Source organism: Cynocephalus volans, chromosome 2, assembly GCF_027409185.1.
Source record: "Cynocephalus volans isolate mCynVol1 chromosome 2, mCynVol1.pri, whole genome shotgun sequence".
NCBI classification, from domain to species: Eukaryota; Metazoa; Chordata; class Mammalia; order Dermoptera; family Cynocephalidae; genus Cynocephalus; species Cynocephalus volans.
The window spans coordinates 172,191,419-172,212,783 of record NC_084461.1 but is presented as its reverse complement, the minus strand read 5'-3'; the positions used below and the strand labels follow the sequence as shown (position 1 = coordinate 172,212,783).

At 37.2% G+C, this 21,365-nt stretch overlaps 1 protein-coding gene across 2 annotated transcripts in view; it reads right to left on the bottom strand.

Moving 5' to 3' along the window:
- Positions 1 to 21,365, bottom strand: part of TNFRSF10B (TNF receptor superfamily member 10b) — a 69,509-nt gene that overhangs the window by 17,742 nt on the left and 30,402 nt on the right. The window lies entirely within an intron of this gene.

Here is a 21,365-nt window from a genome sequence, read left to right as displayed (position 1 = left end):
CTTTTCATTTCCATTTCTTTCTCTTGCTCACTCACACATACACACTCAGAGACACACAGAGAGACAGACACAGACACTCATTTTTACGAGTGAATACTATACTATGTGCAAAATTAAAAAAAATCAGGATATGGGATTAAATATGAAATAATGATTTTAAAAGATGCCTACTACGCAGACAAAGGAATAGAACAGGCAACCCATAAATGAACTGCACATGTATGGTAAAATGATTTTTGACAAAAGGTGTCAATACCATTTAATGAGCAAAGGATAATCTTTTCAAAAAATCATCTTGGAAAACTGAATATTGACCCATAACAAAGCAATGAAGTTGAACCCTTACCTTACATCATGCACAAACATTAACAAAATTAACTCAAAATGGATCAAAGATTTGATCATTACAGTGAAAACTATAAAAGTCTTAGAAAAAACGGGCAATTCCTCATGACTTTGGATTTGGCGATGACCTCTTTAATACAATACTGAAGGAACAGGCAACTCAAGAAAAAATACAAAAATAGGACTATGTAAAAATTAAAAACTTCTATATGTCAAATGACAACAGAGTGAAAGGGCAACCCACAAGTGGGAAAAATATTTGCAAATCACATATCTGATAAGGAGCTCATACCTAGAACATATAATAAAACTCCTGCAACTCAACAACAGTAGTAACAAAAAGCAAATAACCTGATTAAAAGTGGGCAAAGGAATAGACAACATGCTCCTTAACAAACAATGGTTCAATGAAGAAATTAAAAAATGTCTTGAGAAATGAAAATGGAAACAAAATATACCAAATATTACAGGATGCAGCAAAAGCAGTTCTAAGAGGAAACTGCAATGAATGTCTACATCAACAAAAGAAGAAAGATCTCAAAATAAACAACCTAACACTCCACTCCAAGAAAGTAGAAAGAAGAACAAACTAAGGCAAAGTTAGCAGAAGGAAAGAAATAATAAATATCAGGACAGAAATAAATGAAATAAAGACTGGAAAACAATAGAAAAAAATTAACAAAACTAAGAATTGATTATTTGAAACATAAACAGAATTGGCAATCCTTTAGCTAGACTAAGAAAAAAAGAGAAGCCAGATAAAATCAGAAATGAAAGAGGATACATTACAATTGTTATCACAGGAATGCACAGAATCATAAGAGAATATTATGAGCCAATATATGCCAACAAATTGCATAAGTTAGAAGAAATGGATAAATTCCTAAACACATACAACTTAACAAGACTGAATCAAGAAACAGAAAATCTGAACAGACCGATAATGAACAGAGAGATTGAGTTAGTAATAAAAAGTCTCCCGTCGAAGAAAAGCCCAGAGCTGAATGACTTCACAGCTGAATTCTATCAAATATTAAAAAAAAAAAAAACTAATACAAATCTTTCTCAAACTCTTCCAAAAAGTTGAAGTGGGGGAGAATACTTCCAAACTCCTTTTACAAGGCAAGCATTACCCTGATACCAGACAAAGACATTACAAGAAAAAAAAAATTACAAATCAATACACTTGATGACTATCGATGCAAAAATCCTCAACAAAATTCTAGCAAAATGAATTCAACAACACATTAAAGAATCATTCACCTGGGATGCAAGGATGGTTCGACATACACAAATCTGTAAATGTGATACACCATATTAACAAAATGAAGGATAATACCACATGCTCATCTCAATAGATACAGAAGAAGCATTTGACAAAATTCAACACTCAGTCATAATAAAAACACAGATTAGCTATACAGGGAATATACCTCAATACAATAAAGGCCACATATAACAAACCCATAGCTAAACATTATAACTCCACAGTGAAAAGTTGAAAGCTTTTACTCTAAGGTAAGAAACAAGGATGCCCACTCTCTCCACTTCTTTTTAACAAAGTACTGGTAGTCCTAGTCAGAGCAATTAGGCAAGAGAAAGAAATAAAAGGTATCCTAATAAGAAAGGAAGAAGTGAAATTATCTCAGTTTGCTGATGACATGATCTTATATATAGAAACTGCTAAAGAATCCACCAAAAAGCTGTTAGAACTGATTAATAAATTCAGTGAAATTGCAGGATACAAAATCAATGTACAAAAATCAGTAGTGTTTCTATACACTAATAACAAACTATCTGAAAAGGATATTGAGAAAACACTTCCATTTAAAGTAACAACAACAAGAGGAAATACTTAGGGTTAAATTTAACCAGAGGTGAAAGACCTGTATACTGAAAACTGTAAAACACTGATGAAAGAAATCAAAGACACACAAATAAAAGGAAAGATATCCCATGTTCATGGATTGGAAAAGTCAATATTGTTAATATGTCTGTACAATGCAATGTGATCTACATATACAATGCAACCCCTATCAAAGTTACAATGTCATTTTTCATAGAATAGAAAAAACAATTCTAAAATTCATATAGAACCACACACACACAAAAAAACCCCAAATAGCCAAGGCAATCATGAGCAAAAAGAACCAAGCTAGAGGCAGCACACTACCTGATTTCAAACTGCACTACAAAGCTATAGTAATTAAAATAACATGGTACTGGCATAAAAACAGATGCATCAACCAATGGAACAGAGAGTCTAGAAATGAATCCATGTATGTATAGTCAATTGATTTTTGACAAAGGTGCCAAGGATGCACAATGGGAAAAGGACAGTCTCTTCAATAAACGGTGTTGGGAAAACTGGATATCCATATGCAAAAGGATGAAAATTGGACCCTTATCTCACATCATATAGAAAAATCAACTCAAAATGGATTAAGGACTTAAACATAAGACCCAAATCTGTAAACCTACTAGAAGAAAATGGGGGGAAAACTACATAACACTGGTCTGGGCAATGACTTTTTAGGTTTGATCCCAAAAGCACAGGTAACAAAAGCAAAAATAGACAAATGGAATTCCATCAAGATAAAAAGTTTCTGCCAACAAAGGAAACAATTAACAGAGTGAAGAGACAACCTACAATAGGGAGAAAATACTTGCAAGCCATATATCTCATAAGGAGTTAATATCCAAAACATAAACAACTCTATAAAAAGAGAACAAATATTCTAGTTAAAAAAAGGGCAAGGGTTCTGAATAGACATTTCTTGAAAGAAACCATACAAATGGCCAACAGATATAGAAAAAAAGTTCAACATCCTTAATAATTAGGGAAATGTAAATTAAAGCAACAATGAAATATCACCTCATATCTGTCAGAATGGCTATCATCAAGAAGACAAAAGACAGACATCTCCATGATGGTGGAATAGATGATCCTGGTGTTGCTCCCCTACAACAACCAGTGAACTTACACCAATTAAACACAAAACTGCCATTCTGTAATCACTGGAACTTGGGAAAAGAGGTGGAGAGGCCAGCTAAGTCCATGAAGGCATGGGAAGCCATGGTGAGAGGGAGAAGGGATTACTCTGATCAGGCCCATCCACTCATACAGCAGCTATCAGCACATGGAGTAGCTACCTAAATACAGCAAAGCTGCAGCAGCACCCTTTGTGTGAGTCATCTTAGAGTCTGGAAAGGAGAAGTATGCCAAGACTGCTGGCAGAAAAGAAAAAAAACCCCTCAGAATGCAATATCCCATTTCCCAGGGAAGGAATGCTACTCACAAGCTTTCTCTGTGTCCACATAGGAAGGAGGGGCCACAGCCAACAGGAACAAGAAATCACCCAGAAATCAGTGAGTTTTCATGGGGGACTTTCTGGAAAATGCTCCATGGGAAATATTTGCAGTGCCAGTGGGAGGGCTGATCCACCAGGGTTGCATCACAGAGTGGTATAGGCAGCCGATTTGCCTTCCAATTGGCATGGATGCCACACAGTGAAGACCAGTTAGTGTGATAGAACTTCAGGTGGTTCAGTTTGTGAGAAAGACTCAGTCCAGGGCTGGAATTTCCACATAGCCCATTAGTGATTGTGGTGACCCCACATGACCTAAAAGTGCCTAAAAGGCTGATATTTAAATCTGATCCATATAAAAAGTTCTTCCCAGTCTAGGAAACAATGGTTAGGCAGCAATTTAGCTCGGGCACAGAAGTCAAGTTCCAGTCCTTGAAGGAAGTTTCCCCAAATTTGAGAATTAACCATAGGACAGCAAATTAGTTTCAGTACAGTTTTTAAGTGGTAGTGTTTGCCATTAATCCTCTACAGAATGGAAACACACACACACACACACACACACACACACACACACACACACACACACACACACACACACACACACACCCCAGAGACAAAGTTTTGACATTGAGTAGGAAAGGTCTAATACCACTAAGGAACACCTATAAAACCTGGAAGAGGTGGCCATTTCCTGAAATGCCAAGGCAGCAATGTAAAGACTCAAATATTGAGAAAGAACAGAGAAAATGACACTAACAAAGGAAACCAACTGTGTGCCAGAAATGAACTCAGAAGAACAGTAGATTTATGAAATGTCTGACAGAATTCAAAATAATCCTCTCAAAGATGTTCAGGGAGTCACACAAAAATACAGGGAAAATTAAACTACATTTAAAACTAGTTTAGAAGCAGAACAAGAAACTTCACCAAAAAAATAGAATCAATTAAAAAAAAAAACAAGCAAATATATTGTAGGCAGATAAGGGAGATAAAATAGAAAATCTAGAATTCATTATTCATTATCTCAACTGAAAAACTGCATAGAAAGCTCCAACAGCAGACTGGATCAAACAGAGGAAAGAATTAGTGAGCTTGAAGACAGAATCTAAGAAATTATCCAATCAGAGGAACAAAAAGAAAAAATGAAACACAAATTGCAGTAATAATGGGACTCCTTCAAGCAAAATAACCTCCAAATAATTGGCATATCTGTAGGAGATGAAAAAGGAAGAGACCTAGAAAATGTATGTAAGGAAATAATGGCTGAATATTTCCCAAGTAGGAAGAAAGATGACAGCATCCAGGTACAGGAAGCTCAGAGGTCACCAATCAAATTCAATCCAAAGAGGAACACATCAAGGCACATCATAATCATATTATCAAAATCCAAAGACAAAGAAAAAATACTGAAAGCAGCAAGAGAAAAGAAACATGTAACATTCGATGGAGCCCCAAGGAGGCTCTCAGTGGATTTCTCAGTAGAAACACTACAGGCCAGGGGAGAGTGGGATAATATATTCAAAGTACTGAAGGAAAAAACTGTCAATCAAGAATTCTGTATCCAGCAAAACTAACCTTTAAATGTGAAGGAGAGATAAAGTCTTTCCTAGACACACAAAATCTAAGGGAATTGACAGTAGAACTGCCACAGGGAATGCAAAGGGAGTTCTTTGACATGAACAAAGATGATGCTAATATGTAACAACAAAACATTTGAAGGTACAAAACTCATTAGTAAAGTAAGTACACAATCTCAGTACATTCCAATGTTGTAAGGGTGGTAAATAGACCACTTGTATCCCTTCTATGAAGACTAAGGGACAAACTCAACAACATAATAACAAATTTGACAATTATATAAGTGATAGGCAATGTTAAAAGATGCAACATGAAACAACAAAATGTCAAAAAGTGCGTGTGGGGGAATGACACTAAAGCATAGAGTTGGCTTTGTTTTTTTCTTTTTTTCTTAGAGATCATAGAGATCAAAGTTAAGTTGTTATTAATTTAAAATAATGTGTTATAACTACAATATGTTTTTTGTAAGCCTCATGGTAACCATAACACAAAAACCTGTAATAGACATGCTAAAAATAAATAGTAAGAAATCAAAATATACTACTAAAGAAAACTGCTTATTCATAAAGGAAGACAGTAAGACCAGAAAAAAGGTGAAAAAAAGATCTATAAATCAATCAGAAAAAACAAACAAACAAACAAAAACAAATGGCATTAAGAAGTCCCTATGTATCAATACTAATTCTAAATGTTAATGGACTAAATTCCCCAATTAAAAGACAGAGGGGTTTATTGGAACATAAAATAAAAACGAACAAAATGCTGCTTACAGCAAACTCACTTTACTTACCCAGACACACATTGACTGAAAGTGAATAGATGGAAAAAGATATTTCATGCAAATAGAAATCAAAAAAGAGCAAGGGTAGCTATACTTATATAGGATAAAATAGACATCAAGCCAAGGAAAGTAATAAAAGACAAGAAAGGTCATTATATAATGATGAAGGGATCAGTTCAACAAGAGGACATAACAATTCTAATGTATACACACCCAACACTGGAGCACTCAGATATAGAAAGTAAACGCCACTAGACATAATGGGAGAAATAGACTCCAACACAATAATAGTTGGGGACTTTATTACCCCACTTTCATCAAAGGACAGACCATCCAGACAGACAGAAAATTAACCAAGAAACATCAGAGTTAATCTCCACTGTAGACCAATAAGACCTAACAGACATTTAGAGAATATTTCATCCAACAGCTGAAGAATACACATTGTTCTCGGCAGCACATTCTCTAGAATTAGACCATATGTTAGGACATTAAACAACCATCAACAAATTTTTAAAAAATTGGAATCATACCAACAATCTTGTCTGATCACAAAAGAATAAAATTAGAATTCAATAACAGAAAGCACATAGGAAACTGTACACAGATACAGAAATTAAGCAACATGCTCATAAACATTGAATGGGTCCAAGAACAAATTAAAAAGGAATTAAAAAATTCTGGAGACAAATGAAAATGAAAATACCAGAGAGCAGAACTTATGAGGTAGAGCAAAAACAGTTCTAAGAGAAAAGTTTATAGCAATAAATGTCTACATCATTTGGATCACCTAGTCATCAGAGAAATTTAAATCAAAACCACATTGAGTGGGGGATCCTAAGATGGCGGTGGCTGCGGTGGTTGGCGCGGAGTAGCTGAGGTGGAAAAGGCGGCCACTGGGCCTTAGGCAGCTGGGAAACTTGTGGACCTTCCTCTTGCCGTCTCTTAAGGGAGGACCACTGCTGGTGGCCAGTCGTGGGGGCGGACCGCCACTTTATCCTTTGCAGGAGAGGCCGCCTCATTTACAGGCAACAGCTTTGAAATATGGAGCAGGAAAAGAACTGTTTCTTAGCTGCAAAAGCGAGTCTCTGAGTAGCTGAGGTGGAAAAGGCGGCCACTGGGCCTTAGGCAGCTGGGAAATTTGTGGACCTTCCTCTTGCCGTCTCTTAAGGGAGGACCACTGCTGGTGGCCAGTTGTGGGGGCGGACCGCCACTTTGTCCTTTGCAGGAGAGGCCGCCTCATTTACAGGCAACAGCTTTGAAGTATGGAGCAGGTAAAGAACTGTTTCTTAGCTGCAAAAGCGAGTCTCTAAACAGGGAACATGGTGCCGGGGCTGCTGTTGACGCTGCCAGGATCCCAGAGGCCAGGGCCACGCTCAAGGTGGCCAGCTGCCCTATCCAGGATTTGAGGTTTCAGGCCAGCATAAAAGAAGATTCCTGGGAGCGCCCAAGCCGCTCCGTGGGACTGAGTGAGCAGCCTGAGGCGGCGGCGGCCGAGAACGGGGACAGTGACAATGCAGAGGCAGAGAGGGAGCAGCCCGACCCAGCACAGCCCTGTGAGTGACCCCCGGCCCGGCCCTGCTTGGGGGGCGGATGCCCGCCCGGCTTCTGCCTGCCCCACGGGGCCATTCACCGGCCCCGGGCTGCCTCCATTTTCTCAGGTATTGGCAGCTCCGGCCTGGCTTGACCAAGCCTGTTCTCCTCGCCCGGCTCAGCTCCTCACTGAGCTTTCCCACTTGCTTGCCCCGGTGCGGGGCTTCCCGGGGCCAGCAGGCCAGCCTCCCCTCCACCTCCCTCCGTGGTTCCCTGGCGGGGCTGGTGGCATGGGGCATCCCTGGCCAGTGTCGGGAGGGCAAGGAAGTACGGGCTGGGCTGACTGTCACTCCACCGCACCCTGGGCTCTGGTCCCCGGTAAACTTCCTGTTACCGGGAGGCAGATACCATTTCTGCGGACACCAGTTCAGAGAAACGCCTAACCAATTTCTTGTTAGGAGTAGTGTGGTCGGAGAGTTCCCGAGTTCGCTTGAACCTGCCGGAGAGCTGACTACAGGTGGGCACCGGACTCGGTCCGTGCTGGGGAGATTCAAAGGTCAACCGTGTGCTGCAGGCTCCTCCCCCGAGGAGCTCACGCTCTGGTGTGAGAGATAAGACAAGTACACAAATAACTGCAATACCAGGAGGAAGGTGATAAGTCCCAAGAAAGATCTACACAGTGCTACAAAAGCACCCAGAGCGACCGGTCATCTGCGCCTAGCAGAAACCTGGTAGACTTCCTGGGCAAGGTGGTGCTGAGCAGGGTCTTGAAGGCCCAGCTGATAGACAAGGGCTGCAGAAGACACGTCCCAGCCCAGCCCAGTGTGCACAGAGTGGGGAGACGTCCGGCTAGGGAGGCGGAGACTCGACAGAAACCACACACCCTGTGGGGTCGCCACTGCATGATCCAACAGCCCGGGCCAGAGCGCACAGAACAGGGAGAAGTCCTGCATGGGAAGTGGAAGCTCAGCAGAGACCACACACCCTGTGGTACCGCCCCGTGATCCAGCAGCCCAGCAGAGTCCAAGCTGACCAGAGAGGTGGCTCCCCGGAGAGGCCCAAGACCCGAGGCAACCACACACACAAGGCACTAGAGGCCAACTGAGCAGTCATGGAGGTAGCCATACCAAATTTGCAACCACAGCAACATCTTAGTTAGTCAATAGTCTCAAACCAGTGGACCGTGAAACCCCCTGCCACAATGAATAAACATCAAAAAAAAGATAACAGAAATATAAAAAATCAAGAAAGTACACCACCAAAAGTTAATAAATCTCAAACTCTAGATCCTATAGAACAAGAAGCCCTTGAAATGACTGACAAGGAATTTTGAGTGATATTTCTAAGGGAACTGAATGAGATACAAGAAAACTCAGTTAGACATCATGATGAAATGAGGAAAAGTATACAGGACCTGAAAGAGAAAATGTACAAGGAAATCAATGTCCTGAAAAAAAATGTAGCAGAACTTGCTGAACTGAAGAAGTTATTCAGCGAAATAAAAAACACAACAGAGAGTTTAACCAGCAGGCTTGTCGAAGTTGAAGAGAGAATCTCTGAACTTGAAGATGGGCTGTTTGAACTAACACAAGCAGACAAAAAGAAAGAAAAAAGAATCAAAGACACTGAAGAAAATCTGAGAGAGATATCAGACAACCTTAAGTGCTCAAATATCCCAGTCATGGGTATCCTAGAAGGGGAGGAAAACAGAGATTGCATTGAAAACATATTCAACAAAATAGTGGCAGAAAACTTCCCAGGTATAGGAAAAATCACAGATCTTCAGATCGAGGAAGCTCAATGATCTCCAAACATTTTCAACCCAAAAAGGCCCTCTTCAAGACATGTTATAGTCAAATTGACAAAACTCAGAGACAAAGGGAAAATCTTAAAAGCTGCAAGAGAGAAGCGGCAAATCACCTATAAGGGAGCCCCAATCAGGCTAACATCAGACTTTTCATCACAAACCCTAAAAGCTAGAAAGGAATGGGATGATATATTCAAAATACTAAGAGACAAAGATTGCCAGCCAAGAATACTCTACCCTGCAAGCCTATCCTTCTGAAATGAAGGGCATATAGTATATTTCTCAGACAAACAAAACTGCGGGAGTTCACTACCATATGACCACCGTTACAAGAAATCCTCAAGGGAGTACTGGGTTTGGTTCCTGAAACATAACTACCACTGCCATAAAAACCCATGAAAAATCAAAACCCACCACTATAATAAAAATGGCATTCATGAAGAGAAAACAAACAAACAAAAATGCTATCTACAACCTAAGGAACCAACAAACACAGAAACCAAACAGTAAATCAGAAAGTAAGGAACAAAAGACACCTAAGACAACCAAACAACCAATAAAATGCTAGGAATAAATCAACACCTTTCAATAAGAACTCTTAATGTAAAAGGCTTAAATCCCCCAATCAAAAGACACAGACTGGCTGACTGGATTAAAAAGGAGGACCCAACTATGTGCTGCCTACAAGAGACCCACCTCACCCATAAAGATTCACACAGACTAAGAGTGAAAGGATGGAAAAAGATTTACCATGCAAACAGAAAAGAAAAACGAGCTGGAGTAGCTATTCTTATATCTGACAAAATAGACTTTAAACTAAAAACCATAAAAAGAGACAATGAGGGACAGTACTTAATGATAAAAGGACAGATCCATCAAGAAGACATAACAATCATAAATATGTATGCACCCAATGTTGGAGCAGCCAGATTTATAAAACGAACTCTATTAGACCTAAAGAAGGAAATAGACACTAATACCATAATAGCAGGGGACCTGAACACCCCACTGTCAATATTAGACAGATCATCCAAGCAAAGAATCAGTAGAGAAACACAAGATCTAAACAAGACTCTAGACCAATTGGAATTGGCAGATATCTACAGAACATTCCATCCAACAACCTCAGAACATTCATTCTTCTCATCAGCACATGGATCATTCTCCAGGATAGATCACATATTAGGTCACAAATCAAGTCTCAATAAAATTCAAAAAAATTGGAATCCCATGTATTTTCTCAGACCACAATGGATTAAAACTAGAAATTAATAACAAACGAAATTCTGGAAACTATACAAACACATGGAAATTAAACAGCATTCTACTTAATGACATATGGGTCCAAGAAGAAATCAAGCACGAAATCAAAAAATTTATTGAAACTAATGAAAATAATGATACATTATATCAAAACCTGTGGGATACTGCAAAAGCAGTATTAAGGTGGAAATTTATTGCATTAAATGCTCACCTCAGAAAAATGGAAAGATGGCAAGTGAACAACCTAACACTTTACCTTAAAGAACTAGAAAAACAAGAATAATCCAAACCTAAAGTTAGCAGACGGAAAGAAATCATTAAGATCAGAGCAGAACTGAATGAAATTGAAAACCAAAAAACAATTCAAAAGATCAATGAATCAAAAAGTTGGTTTTTTGAAAAGATAAATAAAATTGACAAACCATTAGCATGTCTAACAAGAAAAAGAAGAGAGAAGATTCAAATAACTAAAATTAGAAATGAAAAAGGTGATATTACAACTGATTCATCTGAAATACAAGGAATCATTCGAGACTACTAGAAACAACTATACGCCAACAAATTTGAAAATCTGGAGGACATGAATAAATTTCTGGACACACACCAGCTCTGAAAACTGAACCATGAAGATGTAGAAAATTTGAACAGACCAATAACAATGAAGGAGATTGAAGCTGTTATCAGAAAGCTCCCAACAAAGAAAAGCCCAGGACCAGATGGATTCACAGCAGAATTTCACCAAACATTCAAAGAGGAATTGACACCGATTCTTTACAAACTATTCCAAAAGATTGAAACAGACGCAAATCTCCCAAACTCATTCTGTGAAGCAAACATCATACTGATACCAAAACCAGGTAAAGATATAACCAAAAAAGAAAACTACAGGCCGATATCCTTGATGAATATAGATGCAAAAATCCTCACTAAAATACTAGCAAACAGAATACAGCAACACATATGTAAAATTATTCACCACGATCAAGTGGGATTCATCCCAGGGATGCAAAGTTGGTTCAACATACGCAAATCAATAAATGTGATACACCATATTAATAAAGTCAAACACAAGGACCATATGATCATCTCTATAGATGCTGAAAAAGCATTTGATAAAATTCAGCACTCATTCATGACAAAGACCCTCTATAAGTTAGGTATAGAGGGAAAGTATCTCAACATAATTAAAGCCATATATGACAAACCCACTGCCAATATCATCCTGAATGGGGAAAAGCTGAAAGCTTTTCCTTTAAGAACAGGAACTAGACAAGGATGCCCACTCTCACCACTCCTATTCAACATAGTGTTGGAAGTACTAGCCAGAGCAATCAGAGAATAGAAGGAAATAAAGGGCATCCAGATTGGAAAAGATGAAGTCAAACTGTCCCTGTTTGCAGATGACATGATCCTATATATCGAACAGCCTAAAACCTCTACAAAAAAACTCTCGGAATTGATAAATGATTTCAGCACAGTAGCAGGATACAAAATCAGCACCTCATTCTCCTGAGTGAGCCACGGGCCAGCCCGCAGGATACAAAATCAACACACAAAAATCAGTAGCATTTCTTTTCTCCAATAGTGAACATGCAGAACGAGAAATCAAGAAAGCCTGCCCATTTACAATAGCCACCAAGAAAATAAAATACTTAGGAATTGAATTAACCAAGGATGTGAAAAATCTCTATAATGAGAACTACAAACCACTGCTGAGAGAAATTAGAGAGGATAGAAGAAGATGGAAAGATATCCCATGCTCTTGGATTGGAAGAAGCAACATAGTGAAAATGTCCATACTACCCAAAGTGATATACAAATTCAATGCAATCCCCGTCAAAATTCCACTGATATTTTTCTCAGAAATGGAAAGAACTATCCAGACATTTATGTGGAATAATAAAAAACCACATGTAGCCAAGGCAATGCTGAGCAAAAAAATAAAGCTGGAGGCATAACACTACCTGACTTTAAGCTATACTACAAAGCTATAATAACCAAAACAGTATGGTACTGGCATAAAAACAGACACACTGATCAATGGAATAGAATAGAGAATCCAGAAATCAACCCACACACTTACTGCCATCTGATCTTTGACAAAGGCACCAAGCCTATTCACTGGGGAAGGGACTGCCTCCTCAGCAAATCATGCTGGGATAACTGGATATCCATATGCAGGAGAATGAAACTAGACCCATACCTCTCACCATATACTAAAATCAACTCAAAATGGATTAAGGATTTAAATATACACCCTGTAACAATAAAACTTCTTAAAGAAAACATAGGAGAAACATTTCAGGAAATAGGATTGGACACAGACTTCATGAATATGACCCCAAAAGCACGGGCAACCAAAGGAAAAATAAACAAATGGGATTATATCAAACTAAAAAGCTTCTGCACAGCAAAAGAAACAATTAACAGAGTTAAAAGACAACCAACAGAGTGGGAGAAAATATTTGCAAAATATATATCTGACAAAGGATTAATATCCAGAATATATAAGGAACTCAAACAACTTTACAAGAAGAAAACAAGCAACCCAATTAAAAAATGGGCAAAAGAGCTAAGTAGGCATTTCTCTAAGGAAGATATACAAATAGCCAACAGACATATGAAAAAATGCTCAACATCACTCAGCATCCGGGAAATGCAAATCAAAACCACACTGAGATACCATCTCACCCCCGTTAGGATGGCTAAAATCCAAAAGACTCTGAACGATAAATGCTGGCGAGGTTGCGAAGAAAAAGGAACTCTCATACATTGTTGGTGGGACTGCAAAATGGTGCAGCCTCTATGGAAAATGGTATGGAGGTTCCTCAAACAATTGCAGATAGATCTACCATATGACCCAGCAATCCCACTGCTGGGAATATACCCAGAGGAATGGAAATCATCAAATCAAAGGTATACCTGTTCCCCAATGTTCATTGCAGCACTCTTTACAATAGCCAAGAGTTGGAACCAGCCCAAATGTCCATCATCGGATGAGTGGATACGGAAAATGTGGTACATCTACACAATGGAATACCACTCAGCTATAAAAATGAATGAAATACTGCCATTTGCAACAACATGGATGGACCTTGAGAGAATTATATTAAGTGAAACGAGTCAGGCACAGAAAGAGAAATACCACATGTTCTCACTTATTGGTGGGAGCTAAAAATTAATATATAAATTCACACACACACACACACACACACACACACACAAAAAAAAAAAATGGGGGGGGCTGGAGAAGATATAAAAACCACAATTACTTGGAGTTGATACAACAAGCAAACAGAAAGGACATTGTTCGGGGGGAGGGAGGAGAGGGAGGAGGGAGGGAGGTTTTGGTAAGGGGCAACAATAATCAACCACAATGTATGTCGACAAAATAAAAGTTAAAAAAAAAAAAAAACCATATTGAGATGTTATCTCACCCCAGTTAGTTTGGCCATTACTAAAAAGATTAAGAATAACAAATGCTGACAAGGATGCAGGGAAAGGGAAACTCTTCAACACTGTTGGTAGCATGTAAACTAGCACAGCTGTTATGGAAAACAGTATGGAGGCTTCTCAAACAACTACAGATATAGATACCCTATGATTCAGCAAGCCCACTAGTGGGTATATAACCAAAGGAATGGAAATCATCATGTTGAAGGGACACCTGCACTCCCATGTTCATTGCAGCTCTGTCTACAATAGCCCAAATATGGAACAAACCTAAGTGTCCATTGATGGATGACTAGATAAAGAAAATGTGGTACATATATACAATGGCTTAATACTCAGCCTTGAAAAAGAATGAAATTCTGCCATTTGCAGCAACATGGATGAGTTTGGAGAAAATTATGTTAAGTGAAATAAGCCAGACAATGAAACAGAAATACCAGATGTTCTCACACATAACTGTCTGCTAGGAAGGAAGGGAGGGAGGGAGAGAAGGAAGGAAGGAAGAAGGAAGGAATGAAGGAAATAAAGAAAAGAACACAACCATATGTTGAACGTTCAGAAGCAGAGAACAAACCTAAGGTTCCTAGAGATAGGGGGTAGGGAGGGAAGGGGCTTGGAAAGTGATAGGTTGGGCAAAGGGCATAAAGAAATATTATGACTTGTAAGAATGAATATGCTAACAATAAATAAAAATGAATAAATTAAAAAAGGTAGAAAGACTTCAATATACAACCCAATGTTATGCCTCAAGGACTTAGAAAAACAGGAACAAACCAAACCCAAAATTAGTAGAAGGAGAGAAATAACAAAGGTCATAGCAGAAATAAATGAATTAGAGATTGAAAAGACAAACCAAAAGATCAATGAAAGAAAGCTGATTTTTCAAAAAGATAAACAAAATTGAAAAACCGGTAGCTAGACTAATAAAGAAAAAATGAAAGACTTAAATAAATAAAATCAGAAATAAAAAGCAAACATTACAACTGATACTATAGAAATACCAAGTGTCACAGAGACTATTGTGAACAACTATATGCTAGCAAACTGGAAAACATAGAAGAAATGAATAAATTGCTGGACACACACAACTTACCAAGATTGAATTCTGAAGAACTAAAAAACCTAAATAGGTCAATAATGTGTAATTAGATTAAAGCAGTAATAAAAAGTCTTCCAACAAAGAAAACTCCAGGACCAAAACTTCACTGCCAAATCCTACCAAACATTTAAATAAGAACTAATACCAATTCTTCTCAAACTCTTCCAAAAAATTGAAGAGAAGGAAATGCTTCCAAACTCACTCTATGAAGTCAGCATTACCCTGACATGAAAACCAGAAAAAGGTACAGCAAAAAAGAGAACTACAGACCAATATCCCTAATGAAAATAGATGCAAAAATCCTCAAAAACAAAAACAAAAACAAAAAAACAGTGAACATAATCTAACAAAACATTAAAGAGATTATTCACCATGATCAAGTGGGATTCATACCAGGGATGCAAGGATTGTCCAATATATGCAAATCAATAAACATGATACATCACATTGACAAAATGAAGGGGAAAAAAACACCAACGTATAATCTTATCAATAGATGCAGAAAAATTATTTGATAAAATCTAACACTCCTTCATGATAAAAACACCCAACAAATTAGGTATAGAAGAAATGTACTCAACACAATAAAGGCCATATATATCAAACACAACTAATATCATACTGAATGGACAAAAATTGAAGGCCTTTTCTCTAAGATCTGGAACAAGAAAATGCTCACATTTTCCATTCTTATTCAGTATAGTACTAGAAGTTCTAGCCAGGGCAATAAGGTAAGAGAAAACAGAAAAAAGAATTTCTGATATTGAAGGCAGCAATTTGGAAATAACACAGGAAGACAAAAAAAAAAAAAAAAAAAAAAGAAAAGAAAAGAAAAGAATGAACAAAGCTTACAAGATCTATGGGATACTATTAAGTTAAGGAATATTCAAATTAAGGGTATTTCAGAAGGAGAAGTAAACAACCCATTTAATGAAATAATAGAAAGAAATAAAGGGCATCCAAATTGGAAAAGAGGAAGTCAAGTTGTCACCAGTTGCAGATGACATGATTTTATATAGAGAGAAACCTAAGAACTCTATAAAAAAACTCCTAGACCTGACAAACAAATTTGCTAAATTTGGAGGATACACAATCAACATATAAAATCAGTAGCATTTCTATACACCACTAACAAACTAGCACAAAAGGAAATCATGATATCTATCCCATTTACACTAACAACAACAACAAAATAAAATACCTGGGAATAAATTTAACCAAAGAGGTGAAAGATCTTTACAATGAAAACCATAAAACTCTGATTAAAGAAATTAAAGAAGACACAAAAAATATGGAAAGATTTCTTATGCTCATGAATTAGAAGACCCAATATTGTCAAAATGACCATACTACCCAAAGTGATCTACATATGCAATGCAATCCCTATCAAAGTACCAATGATATACTTCACAGAAGTAGGAAAAAACAATTCAAAAACTTATATGGAACAGCAAGAAACTTCAACTAGCCAAAGCAATCCTTAGAAAATAGAAAAAAGTGTGGGGGATCACACTCCCTGATTTCAACATATCCTACAAAGCTATAGTAATCAAAACAGCATGGTACTGGAACAAAAACAGACACATAGATCAATGGAACAGAATACAGAATTCAGAAATAAATCCACATACCTACAGCCAAATGGTGGTTGGCAAAGGAGCCAAGAGTACACTCTGAGGAAAGAACAGTGTCTTCAATAAAGAGTGCCAGAAAAATTGCAGACCCATATGCGAAAGAATGAAACTAGAACCTTATCTCTCACCATATACCAAAATCAACTCAAAATGGATTATAAACTAAATGTAAGACCCAGAACAACAAAGCTTCTAGAAGAAAACATATGGGAAACACTTCAGGAAAAGGTCTGAGCAAAGACTTTATGAATAATACCTTAAGAGTACAGGAAACAAAAGCAAAAATTGACAAGTGGAATTATATCAAACTAAAAAGCTTCTGTACAGAAAAGGAAATAATCAACAGAGCTAAAAGACAACCTGTAGAATGGGAGAAAATATCTGCAAGGTATGCATCCAATAAGGGATTAATACCCAGAAAATACAAAGAACCCAAAACAACTCAATAGTAAAAAACAAACAAACAAAACGCCTGATTAAAAAATGGGCAAAGGAACTGAATAGACATTTATTGAAAGAATACATAAAAATGGCCAACAGTCATTTAAAAAATGTTCAATATTGCTAATAATTAGAGAAATGCAGATCAAAGCCACAAAGAGATGTCATCTTACGCCAATTAGAATGCCTATTATCAAAACGATAGAAAGTAAGAAATGCTGGCAAGAATGCACAGAAAGGGGATCCCTCCTACACTGTTGGTGGGACTGTAAATTAGTGCAGCCATTAGGGAAAACAGTATGGAAATTCCTCAAACAACTACAGACAGAACTGCCATATGATCCAGCAATGCTAGTACTAGGTATATAACCAAAGGTATAGAAATCAATAAGTCAAAGGGACACCTGCACTCCCATGTTTATTGTGGCTTTATTCACAATAGCTAAGAGTCGGAACCAACCTAAATGAGTCCTTCAACAGATGACTGGATAAAGAAAATATGGTATACACACACAATGGAATACTACTCAGTTATACAAAATAGTGAAATTCTGCCATTTGCAGCAACGTGGATGAGCATGGAGAAAATCATGTTAAGTGAAATAAGCCAAACATACAGAGAGAAATACCACATATTCTCACTCATATGTGGAACCTAAAAAAATTGATTTCATAGAACTTGAGAGCAGAATAGTGGTTACCAAAGACTGGTGAGGGTGTGGGGGGAAGGGAGAATGGGGAGAGGTTTGTCAGTAAATACAAAATATTAGAGATAGGAAGAATGGGGTCTGGGATTCTATAGTAATATAGGGAAACTACAGTTAACAATAGAGTACTGTGTATCTTTGAATATTCAGTAAGATGATGATGAGTGTTCTTAATACAAAGAAGTGACAAATGTTTGAGGTGATGGATAAACTAAGTACCACTGATATGATCATTGCACATAGTATGAATGTACCCAAATATCATATTGTACTCATAAATATATACAATTTTCATGGATCAATTAAGACAAATAAAAAGAGAGAAAAAAAGAAATGGAGAGTAGAATAGTGGTTACCTCTGGCACGGAAAAGGAGAGGGAAGGGGCCAGGAAAAGGTTGGTAGACTGATACAAAGTTACAAAGCTAAAGTTAGGTAGGAGAAATAAGTTATGGTGCCCCAAGGTGACAATAGCTAATAATACTGTACTGTATAATTCAAGATATTCAGAAAAGAGGATCTTGAATGTTATAACTACAAAGAAATGATAAATGTTGAGGTAATAGATATCCTAACTATTCTGATCAGATCATTATACAATATACACATGTATTGAAACCACAAACTTAACCCATAAATATATTCAGTAAAAAATAATAAAGCATATTTTGTGTAAAATAAAAAAAAAAAAATGGGGACCACCATTTAGAAATACCCAAAGGCCAACCACCTATAACCACATAGCCAAACCTTAACTCATCCTGATAGCTCTAATCACAAATAAAACAAGAAACATGGGGTTTACAACACATCAGTGTGATTCAGTGAAATGAAACCAATCAGCTATAGACAAATTAGCTTACCCAGGTCAGCTTGCATCTAAAAAGAATTTTAATTTATAACAGCCAATCAGGAAGAAAGTCAAAATACTTCCTCCTTTATACTTTATAAATCATACTGTAAATGCTGTAATGTGAGTTTATTACCACTTGATTTGAAGTCTCCCAGATCACAAGCTCTACTTCTTTTTTATATAACAATAACATTTAAAATGTTTTCTTATTTGATCTGATTTTATTTTTGACAGTTCTAACTTCTTTTGTGGAATCTTTTGAATTTTCTACAAATAAAATCATATTATTTGGAAACATTATTTTACTTCTCCCTTTACAATTTAGATGTCTTTTTTGTTTCTTGCCTAATGGCTTTGGCTAGAACTTCTAGTACTATGTTAAATAGAAATAGCCAAGGCGGGTATCCTTATCTTGTTCCTTATCATGGAGGAAAAGCTTTTAGTCTTTCATCATTGACGATGATATTAGCTGTGGGGTTTTCAATATGGCTTTTATTATGTTGAGGTAGTTTCCTTATATTCTTAGTCTGTTGATTGTTTTGATGATGAAAAAGTTATGAATTTTGTAAAATGCTTTTCCTGCAGCAATTGAGATGATTATGCATATTTTCCCTTTCATTCTATCAATGTGGTGTATTACATTATTTGATTTTCATATGCTGAATCATTCTTGCATTCCAGAAATAAATCCTACATGGCCATGGCATATGATCCTTTTAATGTGCTGTTAAATTCTCTGTGCTGGTATTTTGTGGAGTATTTTTGCATCCACATTCATCAAGAGTTTTAGTCTGAAGCTTAATTTTGTTGTGGTATCTTTATCTGACTTTGGTATAAGAGCAATGCTGGCTTCATAGAATGTGTTAGGGAGTATTCCTTTCTCTTCAATGTTCTGAAAGAGTTTGAGAAGTATTGGTGGTGTTAGCTCTTCTCTAAAAGATTGTTAGAATTCACTAGTGAAGATATCAGGCTCAGGACTTCTCTTCATTGGGAGATTTGTGATGATTGATTCCATCACCTTAGTTGGTATGGGTATACTTAGATTTTGTATTTCATTGTGGTTCAGTCTTGGTAGGTTTTATATTTCTAGGAATTTGTCCATTTCATAAAGGTTGACCATTTTTAGGCATGCAGTTGTTCACAGCACTCTCTTATGTTCCTAATTATTTCTGTAGAGTCAATAGTAATGTACACTGTTTTATTTCTGATTTTAGTAACTTGAGATTTCTCACTTTTTTCTTTAATCAATCTAGCTAAAGGTCTGTCAATGTAGTAGATGTTTTTGAGGAACCAATGTTTGGTTTTGTTGATTTTCTTTGTTTTTCTATTCTCTATTTTATATATCTCCACTCTAACAATTGCTATTTTCATTATCATGCAAGCTCTGGATTTAGTTCATTCTTCTTTTTCTAGTTCCTAAAGTTAGGTTAGCTTGTTGGTTTCAGATCTTTCTTCTTTCTTAATGAAAGTACTTCTGGTTATAAATTTTATAAGTAGAAATAGATAGTATATACTCTTTTCTATCTGACTTCTTTCACTCAGCATAAATATTTTGAAATTTACTCATAATGTCATGTGCATCAATACTTTATTCCTTTTTATTACTGGCTTGTATTGCTAAATTAATATTGTCAAGTTAATGTAAAATGTAAGTGACCTGCAATAACATAGGTCCATTTATCACCACCATCCATTCTTTTTGCTATAGTTAGTAGTCTTAGGTATTACATGTACATACATTACAAACCCCACAGTTTTATAGTACTTGATAGTATATATTTACAAGAAATTAAAATAAAATGATGGTCCTTAACATGTGCCATCAAATTTTTTATTCATGATCCTCCTTCCTTCCTTAGAATCATGTTTCCATTTGGTGTCATCTCTCTTCTACCTGAAGTCTTTATTTAACACTTTGCATAGTGCAGGTCTGCTGGCAGTGATGTGTCAACACTGTCTCCAAATTCATGTTCATATTCCTAATTCTTAAAGTCAGTTCCTGTCCATTTACTTTTTCTTATTTATTATTGACCTCACCCAACTCTCAGATCAGGACACCTAGAATCCACTTTGAATCCCTTTCTCTCTTTCTGCCAAACCCATCTCATCCCCTGCCCATTTTATTGCAATCATTTCCCTCAGATCCATATCTGCAGCCACTTACCGCCTTCAGGTTGACACAACTGAACTGTCAGTCCACACACCAGGAAACAGCCCAAATGCTGCCCAGGCCACTTCTGAGTTCACCTGTCTAATCCACTACCCATAGGGCAAAACAATGACCTTCGAAGTGCTGATTGGATCAAGGCTGTCCCTGGTGACAATGGCTGCTGGTGCCTCTAGAAGTGGGCAGTTCCTCAGCGTGATACTCAGCTCCCTCTGCTCTGTCCTCCACCTGCCCATCATAATTCCCACCACTCACACTAAACATCGTCTATGGACACAGGAATAATACCAGCATTAAAGCAGGCATCCTAGAATCCAAGTTGTTCATTCATTCAGGGAGGGTTCGTATGTACCCTGGTGACCAAACTGTGCGAGGAACGATGGATGACTGGGTCAAGG